Consider the following 13,507-nt stretch of genomic DNA (forward strand, 5'->3'; position numbering starts at 1 on the left):
GAGTTGGGTTAGCAGAGTTCCTCTCACAGGTCAAAGCTCAGGACAGGATTCAGTGTTGTTTTGATTTGAAGTGCCATGTGTTGTCTTTTTTGGTTACTACCACCAGGGTGCGCCCATCTTTGAAATTTCAAAATGACCCATAGTACCTTTAAATATCTGATTTAGTGGAATCTGAATGGCAGATCCAGACTATTGAAGCCAATACTGATATTAGCTAGCAATTTAATTGGTCTGTCAATACAACTGAGGTAGAAGTCCTCCCCCTCCATCATCCTATAACTTGTGGTTTCCTGTTTATTTACTTGAAGGTAAAATACAGTTTTCCTTAGATTAAGATGTAATGACTCCATTTCCTGGTTTCAGCATGGTGGCCTTGGTTTGCATAGTCCTGGCCAGGTCAGTGTTATGACAGATCATAAATCATAAATCAGAGCGTGTAGAGAGACAGTTTCTTTCCGAGCGTCGTGGGTTTTCTGCACTGTGAGGCGCAGCAGTTCTTGTTTTTGAAGAACTGTAGCATATTGGCTCTCGGGGTAGCCTGTAAACCATGAGCTGCTATACACCGTGGTTTGTCCCTCAATCCTGGTGCTGGCAATAACACACACACACACACATAGCCATACATGCCTGCTGTCTTCAGCTGCTGTGAGCGAGCAGAATGCAGGAAAGAAGAGAAGAGCGTCGCTGCTTCGCCTCCTTGCTGCCTTCCTGCTGTCAGAGCGATGGCCTACATTCTCGCCTGGAAAAAAAAAAGGGGGGGGACTTGTGCAGCACACTGTGTGAATTTGTGAGAGTTTGGAGGAAATGGAGGGAAGGAGAAAGGTAAAGGCAAAGAATGAGAGAAGCAGAGAGACTGCGCAGAGGAAGAAACTGATAGGACAAGCGAGAAAATAGCACAGAAAACGGTTGTTGTGGTGTTGTGGGCGAGTTTACACTTGAGCCCCAGTGGCCCAATTTTTCTAAAACAAGGTCAGAAGACTTGCACAATAGTTTGCACCTTCCGGCGTAGATTTGAATTGTTTGAGTTTCTTAATGAAAAATGTGTTTGCCGGCATGATAATGGTGGGAAAGGAGAAGGCGATGAAGCGGCGGAGAAAACTTTGTTCACAGGCACATTACTCTCTGCCGATGTGACAGGTGTATGCCTTCGTTCCAGGGAGTTTATTAGTCATGGGTATCTCACCTTAGATGCAAAGTGGTGCATAAAAGTTTGTATGTGACTGGGTTTTAAGCAGGTGGTTTAGTTGCATCAGCACTCTTCGGTTTCTCAGATATTTATCATTTCTGCAGGCAGAATTGCCATAACGTGGCACCACTTTTGCTTTTTTGTTTGTTTGTTTTTCTGTAGTCACGATTATTGCTGGATTGGAGATTGAATTTCGAGTAAAGGCTGGTGCACGGTGTGGCTAACAAAGACAACATAAGCTCTGCCGCACTGAGAGATAATTATGTCACAGGAGGAAGAGGCCTGGCTCCACCTGGCTCTTTCTTGATAATAACAAAATTTGATGACCTCCTGAAATGACAGACAACTTATTAAAACTTTCTTCCCTCCATCAATCATTTTTTGAAAGTATAATTAACAGCCCTGAAGTGATTAACTCTGTTATTAATCTCTGTTCACATCAAAGTTAATTTGAACCTCAAAAGTTTTTAATGTGTTTATTTTATATGGGCGGCAGCCACACCCTGAACACAATCATGGTTGTGTAGAGGTGGGGTGAAAAGAATTCAATTAATGCATAATTATACTGTAGTTTCACTTCCTTGTTTACCAGAAAGTCATTTAAATATTGTACAATCTACTGTATTTTATTTTTATTTTTTTTTCATCCTACTTTCCACATTGGTAATAATTTCTTTAGACATTATAAATGAATTTTAAGATGCACTGCAACACGCAAGAGTCTCCTGGCCAGAACTGAACTAGATGAATCTATTCAAGGTGGAAAAAATATCCAGATAAACTGGAGGTACAACCTTTTTGGCGTTCCCCATCTCACTGTTTCTGCCCAAACACTTGCAGGAATCTTTAATGTCTTTTGTTCAGTCCAGTTGCACGATATTTTTCTGATTGCAAATGTTTCTGCTCTTTAAATCCTGACACGAAATCTTGATAGGCCTAATGGATGGTGGCTGGCAGAAGTTTTGCGTCCTGCTCACACTGGCCCAGCTGAGCTCAGCAGAGAGACAAACATTTCACTTTCGTTTCATGTGTGCTGCCCCCCCCCCCCCCCCCCCCCAGAGACTCTCCTGGCTCAGGGGTTTGATGACGCAAGGTTACATTGTCGTGGTGTAAGCGAGCGGAGGCTGAAACACTGAGCTTTAATGAGCATCTGGAGAAACTTCAGCAGCAGCAAACAGTGTGTGTGTAAGTGCTTTGTCTTTCTGTGGAGTTACAGGAAAAGCATCCTGATTTATTGCACAGTGGCACAGTTACCTGCAGCAGCAGTGATGTCTAGACTGTGACTACTGACGGAGGGAAACGGAGCATTAAGAAGAAAGGAAGTGGTTGTTTTGTTGTGTAGGCTAATGCGGCAGAGGGAACGGCTGTTTGTGGTTCAAGGGCTGGCTGTTGGCTGTGACAATTTTATTTGCAGCAGGTGTTTTTATCTTATTATTATTGTGGTTGTTAGTTCTGCACCCACACATGGTACTGTAAACAAAACAGGCAACACCAATCTTGCTGATCCTTTTTTTTTTTTTTTTTTTTCCATAGATATGTTTCCAGGACTTTCCAATTGTCTCACTGGCCGGGGTTTCCCCAGACATTTTCTTTGGACTGCCTGAGCTCAGTTGAAACTTAAAAGAAAAACTAAGGAAAAGTCATTACAGGGAAAAGAGGTTCAGGAGGATAGAAGGACTAAAACAGCAGTCGGGTGCAGAGGCAGCCACGTGAGAGCTGTTTGGATTTAACGGTCAACCCCGGCTGATGTCAGAGCACCCTTAACATGCTGCACGCTCGGCAGATTGTGTAACTGCGGCACAAAAAGAAGAGCTTTCCAGCAACAACATTGACATTGATGCGGTAATCCAATAAACATCATATGTCGTGTTACATCACCTGCAGTAGATTTTGGAACAGCAAGCAGTCTGAGGATGTGCTGCTGACAGGGACAACAGAGCTAAAGACAGTAAAGATACCCAACAAAAAAAAATAATAAAAAAATCTTTTTAATAAAAATAAAAAAAAAACATCTTTTTAAATATAAACATGTTTTCAGCGCTTTATCCTTTATACCGTAATGCTACATTGCATAAGTGAGTGAATCACAAAGACTTTGTTTTGAAAGGAAGGTGACGTGCTGGATGTATTCTAAATGAAGGGTGAACTTCTGCAAATATTTGATTGTTTTGGTGGAAACAATCGTGCAATCGCACAACTGGTTTTGTGAATCTGCTGCAGGTAACACACCGGCTCACACAAACCCACATCAAATTGCTGGGCAGGGAAAGTTTATTTGTACAGCAAATCACAGCAGCATGAGTGATGAAGTGATTCACATTGAAAATACTCACGATATGATACAACAAATAAACGTTAGAGCGATCCCAGCAATCTCAGCTGCGCTTGATATGAAGTATAGTTATCAGATGTTGTTATGGCATCACTCGAAATTAAAACATGGCTAAAGATCAGTGTCTTGGTGTTGCCATTGTGAGCTCAAAGCACCGCTACAACATCTGCTTGGCTGTAACTCAAAGACTTTTCCTGATTGTTCTGGCTTAAACGATCCTCTCATTGTTACACTTTCATCATCCTCTTCCAGTCGTCTTCAGTCATGGCATGTTAATTTACTGTTGAACGGGATACTCAGTATTAGTTACATCTTCTGTTTATAGTAGCACTCTAATAATTATTACCTCTTGTTGATTTTACTTGTAGGTCCTTAAAACTGTTTGACTTTGTGCTCAGCCTCATCAGAGTCCTCTCACTGAAGCGTCTCATCTTCTCCCTGATAATAATAAGCAAGGACATTTCCCCACAGAGTCTCTTGCCTCCCCGGTCCCACCTTCACCCCCCTCGCCTCGTGGCCCATTCAGCTGAAATGCAGGTCACCGAGGTGTGGTTTCCATCACAGCCAGTTCCGCAACTGTTAGGCTGCACTTTACATCTTAATATGTGTAATGGAAAAACAGGTTTTATAGAAACGAAGGCAAGAGCGAGGACTCTACATGAGCAGCATAATTTCAGTTTGGCTATGAACAAGACAGCATGTTATTGAGTTAAATGAGTATTAGGAACGAGGTTTACATGTGCCACAAAAGACTGACAGAAAAACCCCCAGTTTACAGGCAGATGGTGAGTAATTTCTGTCTCCTTCTGTTGTTTCCTGACCAATCATTGACCTTTTTTTTTTTTTTTTTTTTTTTTTTGATGAGATCTCAAACATGTCCAGACTTGCAGTTAAATGAATTTTTGTTGAGTATCTGCTGTTCTGCACCTTTGGGTTTCTGTTTAGTTTGGTTGGTTGTAGTGAAACAAACTTTACTGAGTCAACAGCGTCACTTGGCTGTTTATGTTGACGCTTATGCGTGCGGGTTCGAGACATCTGAAATGAACATGGAAGGATGTAATGATAATGATAAATACTTACATGCTGCAGAGCCAAGACTGAACAGGGAAGAATCTGCCACATGTTTATTTCCACATTAAACTCTGAGCTGCAACAAACAAACTAGAGCTGGGTTGTATGTTGGCTTTTCAAGGTTGATCAGCATATTTTCAATCCAGTTATACGATGAGACAGAACCGCTGACATTGATATAGTTTGATGTGGTGTAATATAACCCGCTTCTTCTGTAAAGCCATGTCAGTATTTTTACATCCCCTCTCACATCCACCACACCGCCCCGCCCCCCCTTTTCTACTCCGTCTCTGAGAACTCGTAAATTCTTCTGCAACATGGAGGAAAACGCAGTCCAAAGAAGACAAAGATTGTCCTTCAGTTATTTGGAGATGGCTCTGACTTAAAAGATTAGATGAGAAGCAAAACCACGTCATCTGTGGAGAATGTTTTAAGCAGGTTGGAGCCAAAAGCGGAGAAGAAAACTGTGGTTGTGCTTCTCTTAAATCAGTTTTTGTGAAAATGGCGGCAGAAGCATCCGCAGAGAAAGGCCTATATTCATTTAGTACAGGTTAATTAATTATTTTATTTCTTCTTTTAATTAATTTATAGTCATATACTTTTGCAGCTTTATGTTTTCAAACAGGGATATAAAACCCTCTGTTTGTTTGAATTAAATGTATGCTCAGGAGATTTAACCCACTACAGAGGCAACAGACATATCCTGTACGGCCAATCATGATTAAAAAAAAAAAAAAAAAAAAAGAACCAGGGTATGATCCTCTACAACAAACACTAATTTTTATTCCTGACTTCGCTTTAGGGTATTTTCTCTGTGAATTGTATTGTCCATAATATGCCCAATAGTGAAAATGTCGTTAGCTGGATGCAGACGAGCGTCACCTTGTCGCTCAGTTCAACTGCTGCTCCACGCTGACTGTCAGCAGCTGTTGCTTATATTTTTGTTGTGGTACTGAATTCTTTGATTCTTCGATGATGATGATATAACAAAACAAACAAACAAAAAAAAAATAGATGTTACATGTATCTTCCCATCAATATAGAACAGATTATCTATTTCTTTATTGATTCTTTTATTGGTTGTCATTATTGAATTCAGAAAGAATAACAGGAAAGAATAAAGAAAATCAGTTTGTAGGACCGCAATGGAATCGCTTGGTGTGAACTCAATAATATTTCTCTGGAAAAGAATTAAGAACTCAGTAATCTAGATAAATTTCCTGAGAATAACACACACGACAAAAGATACTAATTGAACACTAATTGATCACTCCAAAAGAGGGAGTGGCTTCAGTTTCTGCTATAGCTCTAAGTTTATTGAAATGCTGCTTGGAAATGCAGTCGATTTGTGTCCTTATCAACATAGATATGCAGGTTAAGTGTTTGATTGCAGTAGAAAAAATATAAAGCACAGTTAAATATATCAGTGCAAATGCACCGTGCGTGTAAATAATTCAGTTTTTCCGCTTTACTGTGTTTCAGTAAATCCTTTGTGACTTGTTTCAATATCACAATGAGAAAAAAAGTACAATACATCTGTGGCATCTCTAATGTAAGGCCCATTTGGAAGTTTCCCTCTTTGAAATGTGCCGTCTGTAGCTGGTGAGGCTGCCATGAGGTAAGAAAGATAGTGTAGAGCAGGCGTGTGGCATGCTTTTATTATAAACCTGTTTCTGATGACTCACATGGTCAGCGTTAACAATACGTCAAAAGAAGGGCGGCTGTGGTCTGAAAAGGAATGGTTGACATTCCTGCAGCTGTAATTACTAAAATGTTGAGCTGCATTCAGGCACAACATGATGCGTTGCTGTCTTGTTTGGAAAGTGTCATCAGGCAACACACCTCAATTGCAAAAGGAGCAGAAAACAATGCTTTGTGTTTACTGTTGAGAACTTGTGCAGCTTTTATATAATTTAAAGTCAATTCACGTTGCACAAATGAAATCACGCGCTTGTCTGGACTTGGTGGTTTATCATTAGTGCAGAGCTGCTGATGTAGATCTCACTCATTTCAGGGGCTAATATCCCGGACAGACTAGAAATATGAATTGATAAAATACTTACCAGCTTTATCAAAGTGTAACAATCTTCATTCAAATGTTTTTTTACAAAAAAAAACAACAACAACCAAAGCAATCTGTAAAATATTATTTTAGTATTTTTCTGTTGTTTAAAATCAAATTATTAATCAATCAGCCAAATTAGTTCAGTCTTTCAGAGATTAACTATTTCCTCTTTTCCTCTACATTACACAGAATATTAGGAGGAAATTAAACATTTATGAGAATAATAGTGACGGCCCTAATTGAACTGTAAACATTGTGAGTGCCTGGAGCCTTTCTCATGTTTTTTTAATTTGTGTTTATTGCAGGACAGTTGTATTAGGCTGCATTACTTTTAGGTAGTTGTAAATAAAAAAAAAAAAAACAGAAGAAATGAAGAATCAGTGATCAGTGAGGCTTTTTGTATGGTTGTGATTGTTGCTGTGTCATTGGTAAATTATTTAATAGTGTTACACCTGTATTCTGGTATGTACTGCATTCAATTAGATAATTAATTGATAATAGAAAAATAAAAATAAGCCAGCCAAACATATTTTGGAGCCTCATGCAAGCAACATGTGCTTGAATAAACCGCTGACCTTTTCCGCATCTTGTTATGTGGACCGTGTCCTTCTCTGCACTTTGATAGATGAGACATAAAGACTGTCACTCTGCCTCCCTCTGTCTAAACGAAGGCTGTTGGCTGGACTGCTTAAGTTGAGGCTGTAAAGTGAACCAGGTGAAGGACGGATGGAGCTTCCTCTTCAACGTTATTAAATCTGAACATGTGGCTTTATCAGCTTGAATAAAACAGCACAGCATCAGATACAGTTGCCTGATGTGGTGATGATGAGGAGGAGGTGAAGGGTAGGCCTCTCAGGCCGTGAGCTCACACATCCACGTCTGGACACGCTTTCTCTTTAAATGCTCTGGATATTGAAACGGTGACTTGCTGATGTTGCCACTCTGGCTCATCGGATGCCACCAGTAACTGAGTGAGCTCTGAGCGTCTCCAAAAGATTCATCCTCTATTTCTAATTTAGTAAGAACCCAGACTGAAGTAACAACCACAGGAAGTTAATGTTCAGTCTCTGGTTGTTGTTGTTGTTGTTGTTGTTGTTGTGGTCGTCTGTTGCTGTTTGTAGACAGTCTGAGTTACTGAAAAGCAGCCTCCTAGTGTCAGTCAGACCGCTCCTCCCTACAAATGTTTGAACAGTAAGTTTCTGGGACTGGATCAGGAGGAATAAATTATCATTTGTTGTGTTTGGGAGGCGGCAACGATCATGTTGCACAGAGAGAGAACATTTCCCTTGTGAAGTGTTATTTCACACATCTGAAATCGGCGTCGCGAAATACTGAGATGGACATTTTTCTCAAATTTCTGACATTCTGAATATTAAACCGCAAAACAATTGATCAAAAACAGATTTTATTCAACAAACGAAAAGAACCATTAGCTGCAGTCCAATTTCAGTTATTTTTTAGTCTTTAGTTTGTGTTTTGCAGGACGAATAAATCAAGTTTTTATCTGTGAATTTGAAAGAAATCAAGGTTTTATTGCTTGGCTCTGTCCTTGTACGCTGTAAATAAAAAAGATCATTAGTGGGAAATAACCATATAAGGAGCAAGTGGCAGATCAGAGGCTCCCTCCTTTGATATAGTCTTTTTAATATTCTTTTTAATATTCATCTGGTTTGCATCCATCTCATTAGAGTTGGTGATGGATAGTAATTTGCACAATATCAGATTAAAAAGTGGATTGAATTGCACAGTGACGCTTCGTCTTCTTCTCTTCTCCAGTCAGAGGCCGACGGGCTTCTCCCTGCGCCTGGGATGGTGCCGTGTGACAGAGTGGCCGTGGAGCCATAACCCCCACCCACCACCAGTGCTCCATCATCTCGACTCCTTAGCTGTTTTGCCGCCACTGATCTCCGCGCCCTCCCCTCCTCTCTCCTTCACGGTTTGCTCTGAGCCCTTGGACAAGGCCACCACAGCCACCACATGACTCACCCACTGGAGCCCTAGGTCAAGTAAGTATGGCGTGCTGTGTCAGCGGCGCATCTCATTTTAAGCCACCGGTGAACGCCGTGTTGCAGCTCACGGCTCGTTGTGCACTAAAACCCAACTAACCAAAAAATAAGTGTTCATTATGCAGTTTAGATTTCCCCTGAATATATCACCGGCATATTCTCTTCTGTGTTAGTTTATTTACATTATTGACTGGAAATGCATGTTTTATTTATTGTTTTAGTGTAAATTGAGCCTCTAACGAAGGCCTGGGGCCGTGTTTGTAGGATGGCAGCGGTGAGAGGTGAACAGAGGTCACTGTTCAATATTCAGAGAAGTACAGCAAGCCACGGGAGCTGGTTACTTTGCTGTATTGAGCTGAAAAATGAGCACACACATGCATGAATGTTGTTGTTGTCGTCGTGGTCGTGAAATGCTGCTAATCAAGCTGCAAGTAACAGTTGTCTTCATTATCAAATGTGTTCTCACTCAGTTGTGCTTTACAAATGATGTGCATGTGGAAAAGAGCATGAAATGTCAATTACAAGTTGTGAGACTAAAAGTCAAATCTGTCAAAGCTCAAGAATCCAAAACTCAGGTGATGCAATAATCATCATATTACAGATAGAAAAGTAGTATTCAGTTTATTTCCTCAGTGAATGAGTCAGTAATTTTCTGTTGATCAAGTTGTTTAAGCGTTCGTCCACCTCATCGGTGTCCTTTGTCCACATATTCTTTTATTTAATTTTCCTCTTCATCTCAGTCTCTTATCATCCTCTTTTTTTATTATTGTTTTATTCTTATTATTATTAACTATTATTTCTATAAGTGAAAATCCATCAGGAATCAAATTTTTGAGACCAAAATACCTAAACAAAAATGGTCAAATGGAAATAAAATTTTCATAAAAGAATTTTGTGATAAAAATATTTGGATATAATACAAAATGCATTTAAAAATTCTTAAATTAGCAAATGACACTGAATTTAAAACAGACAAGGAGCAAGTGAACAAGGTAAAAATGCTGTTAAATTGATGTTAAAAGTTGTCAATCATTTTGAAATTTGCAGGTGAAAGGTGTTTTTCAGCCCTTCATGTTTTTCAGAGCAGATTCAATTTGTTATTATTTATAGTTAAAAGATAATGATGAAAGTTTTTTTTTTTTTTTTTACCATAGAAATGAGTCACTGGGTGATGATAAGTGAAGGTGGTTTAAGACTTCACTGCCTCCACACAGACTTCATACTGACAATTTCATTTCCAAGCGGCCGATTAGTTCAGGCTAAAATAATAGTTTAGAGCGAAGGACAAGAAAGATAATACCTTTCTCCTTTAATCTCCTGTGCTGTGCGCTTTGAGACTTTGGGGGCCCCCAGACTGGCTGTGTGGCTCTGAACATCCCAGCATGTCTAACTAAGCCTCCCATAGTGCTTCTCGAGTTGAAATCAGGACACACACACACACACACACACACACATGCACAGAGCCACACTCACACTCCAAATTACACAGCGTTACACTGAGACCTGCAGTTCAATAAATTATGAATATTCACGTGGAATTATCAGTCTGGCAGTGAACGTGTTTGTGAGTGAGAAAATTAGGTGAGCAATGATGCACAAAGGCACCGATATATGGTTGTTTACTGAGATATTTTCAGATTACAGTTAGGTTTTTTTTATTCACTATAGTATGATCTCTGTCCACAGTGGGTGATTTGATAGGGCCATTTTCCTTATATATCTAATTCTAGGTCTCAGTTTTCTGCTCCCATGGTCACACAGATGAAAAACGTGACTGTGAGCGGCACTCTGGCCCGGCTGCCCCTCCGCCACTGCAGCCTGCTTTACACTGCGTCTTCTATACAATGAAGACTCGAGCTAACTCGCTAGTCTCTGTGGGATTGTGTGCAGTCCAAGGTTATGTCTCCCGCCTGGTAAACATCCTGGATCTGGGTCTACACAGACGGTGGGAAACAATGGACTGGGACTTACCAGGGTGTTCGGCTGAGAAGCAGGGGGCTCTCAAAGGACCACAAGGGGGTTTTTGATTGTTCAAATCGGCAATATCAAAGGTTCTTTCCATCAATCACCAAATGAGACAACACGCACTGGTGGCTGAGCCTGTGGCCGGCTGATGGAAGCATGCACTGCTTTGATATCTGTATCGTTATGTCCTCAGGGTGTCAAACTGGATGTTTACCTTCACATTAAAAGTAAAAAACTGGTGAAGCACAGAGGAGACACATGACATTTTACGTGCAGAGAAAGTTGAAAACTTATTTTATTATTGAGATACTGGCCAAGCTTGTATGCTCTTAGAAGAAATCACATGTGATGTGATTCGTTTGTTTGGATGAATTATGCAGGCAGTCGAATTTTGGTTTTAGAGGAGCAATATTGCGGCAGTCTCAGGAAATTAAGCAAATGAAAACACTGTGTGCTGCTCAAAATGAAAGCCGTGACATTTGTTTTAAAGCTAGAACACACATTGCTGCATATTTTAAAACGAAGATCCCACCCAGATAATTAATGATCATTTTGATGAAACTGTTCGAACGATTCGGTCTTTATTGGTTTATTATGTGATTTATGGCAGGATTGGTTTGTTTATTGATTGATTTATGGCGAACTCCAACCTTGATCTAATGTGGAAGCCACATGCAGACAATGTGAAGGAAGCTCCTCAGCTCATGGTCGCTGCTCACTGAAATCTCGATAATAATGGTGATCAGTGAGAAACGTCCACTCGCCCCCGTGTTTCCCACAGGACGTGTGATTGTAACCCAGGACTGGGTGCACTGGAGACCTGTCTGACAGAGGCTGTATACATTCTCTGGCCGTGTCCTATATTCACGAGGGTGGGCCTTAGCAACAGTGACTGAGCAGCTTCTCATGGGCCATACCAAGTCAGCTGAGCAGAGAGGGGTGGCCGCGCTGTGTGCAGGAGCAGTGAGATGAACTCATGTGGGAAATAACTGTTCCTACATTTGTTTTTAGTTTTTTTTTTTTTACGATGATGAACAGAATGATCTGATATTGTGTGTGTTTCTTTTTGTGCTAAGTGGGTTCATTAAAAAATGATGTGACTTTTGAGACAAAAAAATATCTGACGCCAAGAAAGATACGAATTCTCTGTGGAAGTCTGAGTTTTGTTCTTTTTTTTTGTTTGTTGTTGTTCATATCAAACAACAGTTTGCGGGAACATAGATTTTATTTTTATTTTTATTTTTGAATCAGAATCTGAAGAGTTGGAAGTTATTTAAATCACAATGCAGTTCGTCATCACCACTCTGCAGGCAGGTGATGAAGATGAGCTGACCAGTGAGTTTAATGGTGTTTTAGTTGGTAAAATTGTAGAAACACATTCCAGCGTGTTTTCTTTACTGTATTTCTTTTCATCCATTTCCAAAACTGACGTGTAATCAATTAGTTTTCCACACACAGAATGAAACTATGGCAAACTGATGCCGACACCAATCTGTGCCAGTCAAATAAGACTTTTTATTGCTTGTTATTCATCTCATGAGTTTATTCAGCTTCATTTCAGCATGACAAACTGCTTCAAGCTTGTCTTGATTTGGATTTATCTGTGTTAGATTTCCAGTAAAGATTTGGAGAGCAACGGTTTCTGTACCTAAAAGGAGCCAAATAATAAAACAGGATCTAGAGAAAGACTGTGTATAATAATGAATTTGTGTGAGTGCCAGCCTTGGCCCTGCTCTTCCTTCCTGCTTATCTACATTCTCCACTCCCCACTCTCTACCTGGTGGTCTCTTCCTCACCCACCAACCCCCCCACCCAAACCATACATTGCTGCTGTTAAGTGTGTGACTGTGTGACTCTGTGTGTGCGTGCACGCGCGTTTGTGTGTGCGTATGTGTGTGAAGTGATCAGTGCGGCTTGCGAAATGAGAAACCGACAGGAGGAGGAAGCCTTGAGAGGAAAAAGACGGCGCTAAAGACACGGAGACGGCAGGCGGCTGTAATGGAGAGCCTGTGGAGGCAGTGGGCTGTATTTCTCACGGGGCTTTATCTCCTGCGCTGTCGCTGCCGCCGCTGCTTTTTCTTCTTCCTCTTTGGCGACTGAAGGCTTGACCCTCTACGATACGTCACACACATAGAGAGAGGGAGCGAGCGAGGGAGGAGGGGGCTGAGGTTGAGGTCAGAAGGTGCAAAAGGAGGCTGACCTGGTCTACAGGTGTGTGGATTAGACTGGCACTTGTTTTTTTTTCCATGCATTTTTATTGTTTTCCTCCTCTTCCCACCGCCTCACCCTTCCACCCCCACATTCCTCTTTTCTTTTTAGTTTACTGCAAAGCTGGTATGTGTGAAAGTGTGACTGAGGCTCTGTTCTCACTGCAGCTGTGACACTTCTAATTATGCTTGTTTCAGTCACATGTAAAACAGCTCGGGTGTTAGAGCAAGCTGTCATCTGCGCTGCATCAAGTACCACTGTGAGTTGTGTGCTAAATCTTTGACTGGCAGTGTAAGCAGATCAGTTAAGGACAGTCATTTAGGTGTTGTTTATTTTTTTGCTGTTCCGACTGTACATGTTCTGCTACTGACTGCGCTGCTGTTGAGACAAAGTTAGGCGAGTCGAGCTGTTGGATGCTTCTTTTTTTTTTACGTGTGGCCGAAAGAGGAGGCAGAAGAAAAAGATTTAATTTAGACATTTTAATGTCCATCACGGCTGTGGCCTTTTTCATCACAGGGTCATATTAGCCAGATTTAGGTTTGACCACTGATTTAGACTCTTGAGCTGTGAAGCAGTTCTTAGAATAAAAATAACAGTCACATTTTGCTGCCCTCTGACGTGGCGTGAAAGATTTTAGTAGCTGTTGTTGTTGTTGTTGTTGTTGTAGTTGTAGT

General features: G+C 40.8%; 1 protein-coding gene across 4 annotated transcripts in view; it reads left to right on the forward strand.

Annotated features, from left to right (window-relative positions):
- Window positions 1-13,507, forward strand: part of ncoa1 (nuclear receptor coactivator 1) — a 41,447-nt gene that overhangs the window by 4,159 nt on the left and 23,781 nt on the right. For all 4 annotated transcript variants that reach the window (XM_029496994.1, XM_029496997.1, XM_029496996.1 and 1 more), the window contains one exon: window positions 8,431-8,660. The gene's annotated coding sequence lies outside the window, so the exon portion shown is untranslated. The remainder of the gene's footprint in view (window positions 1-8,430; window positions 8,661-13,507) is intronic.

This window comes from Echeneis naucrates, chromosome 24, assembly GCF_900963305.1.
Source record: "Echeneis naucrates chromosome 24, fEcheNa1.1, whole genome shotgun sequence".
NCBI classification, from domain to species: Eukaryota; Metazoa; Chordata; class Actinopteri; order Carangiformes; family Echeneidae; genus Echeneis; species Echeneis naucrates.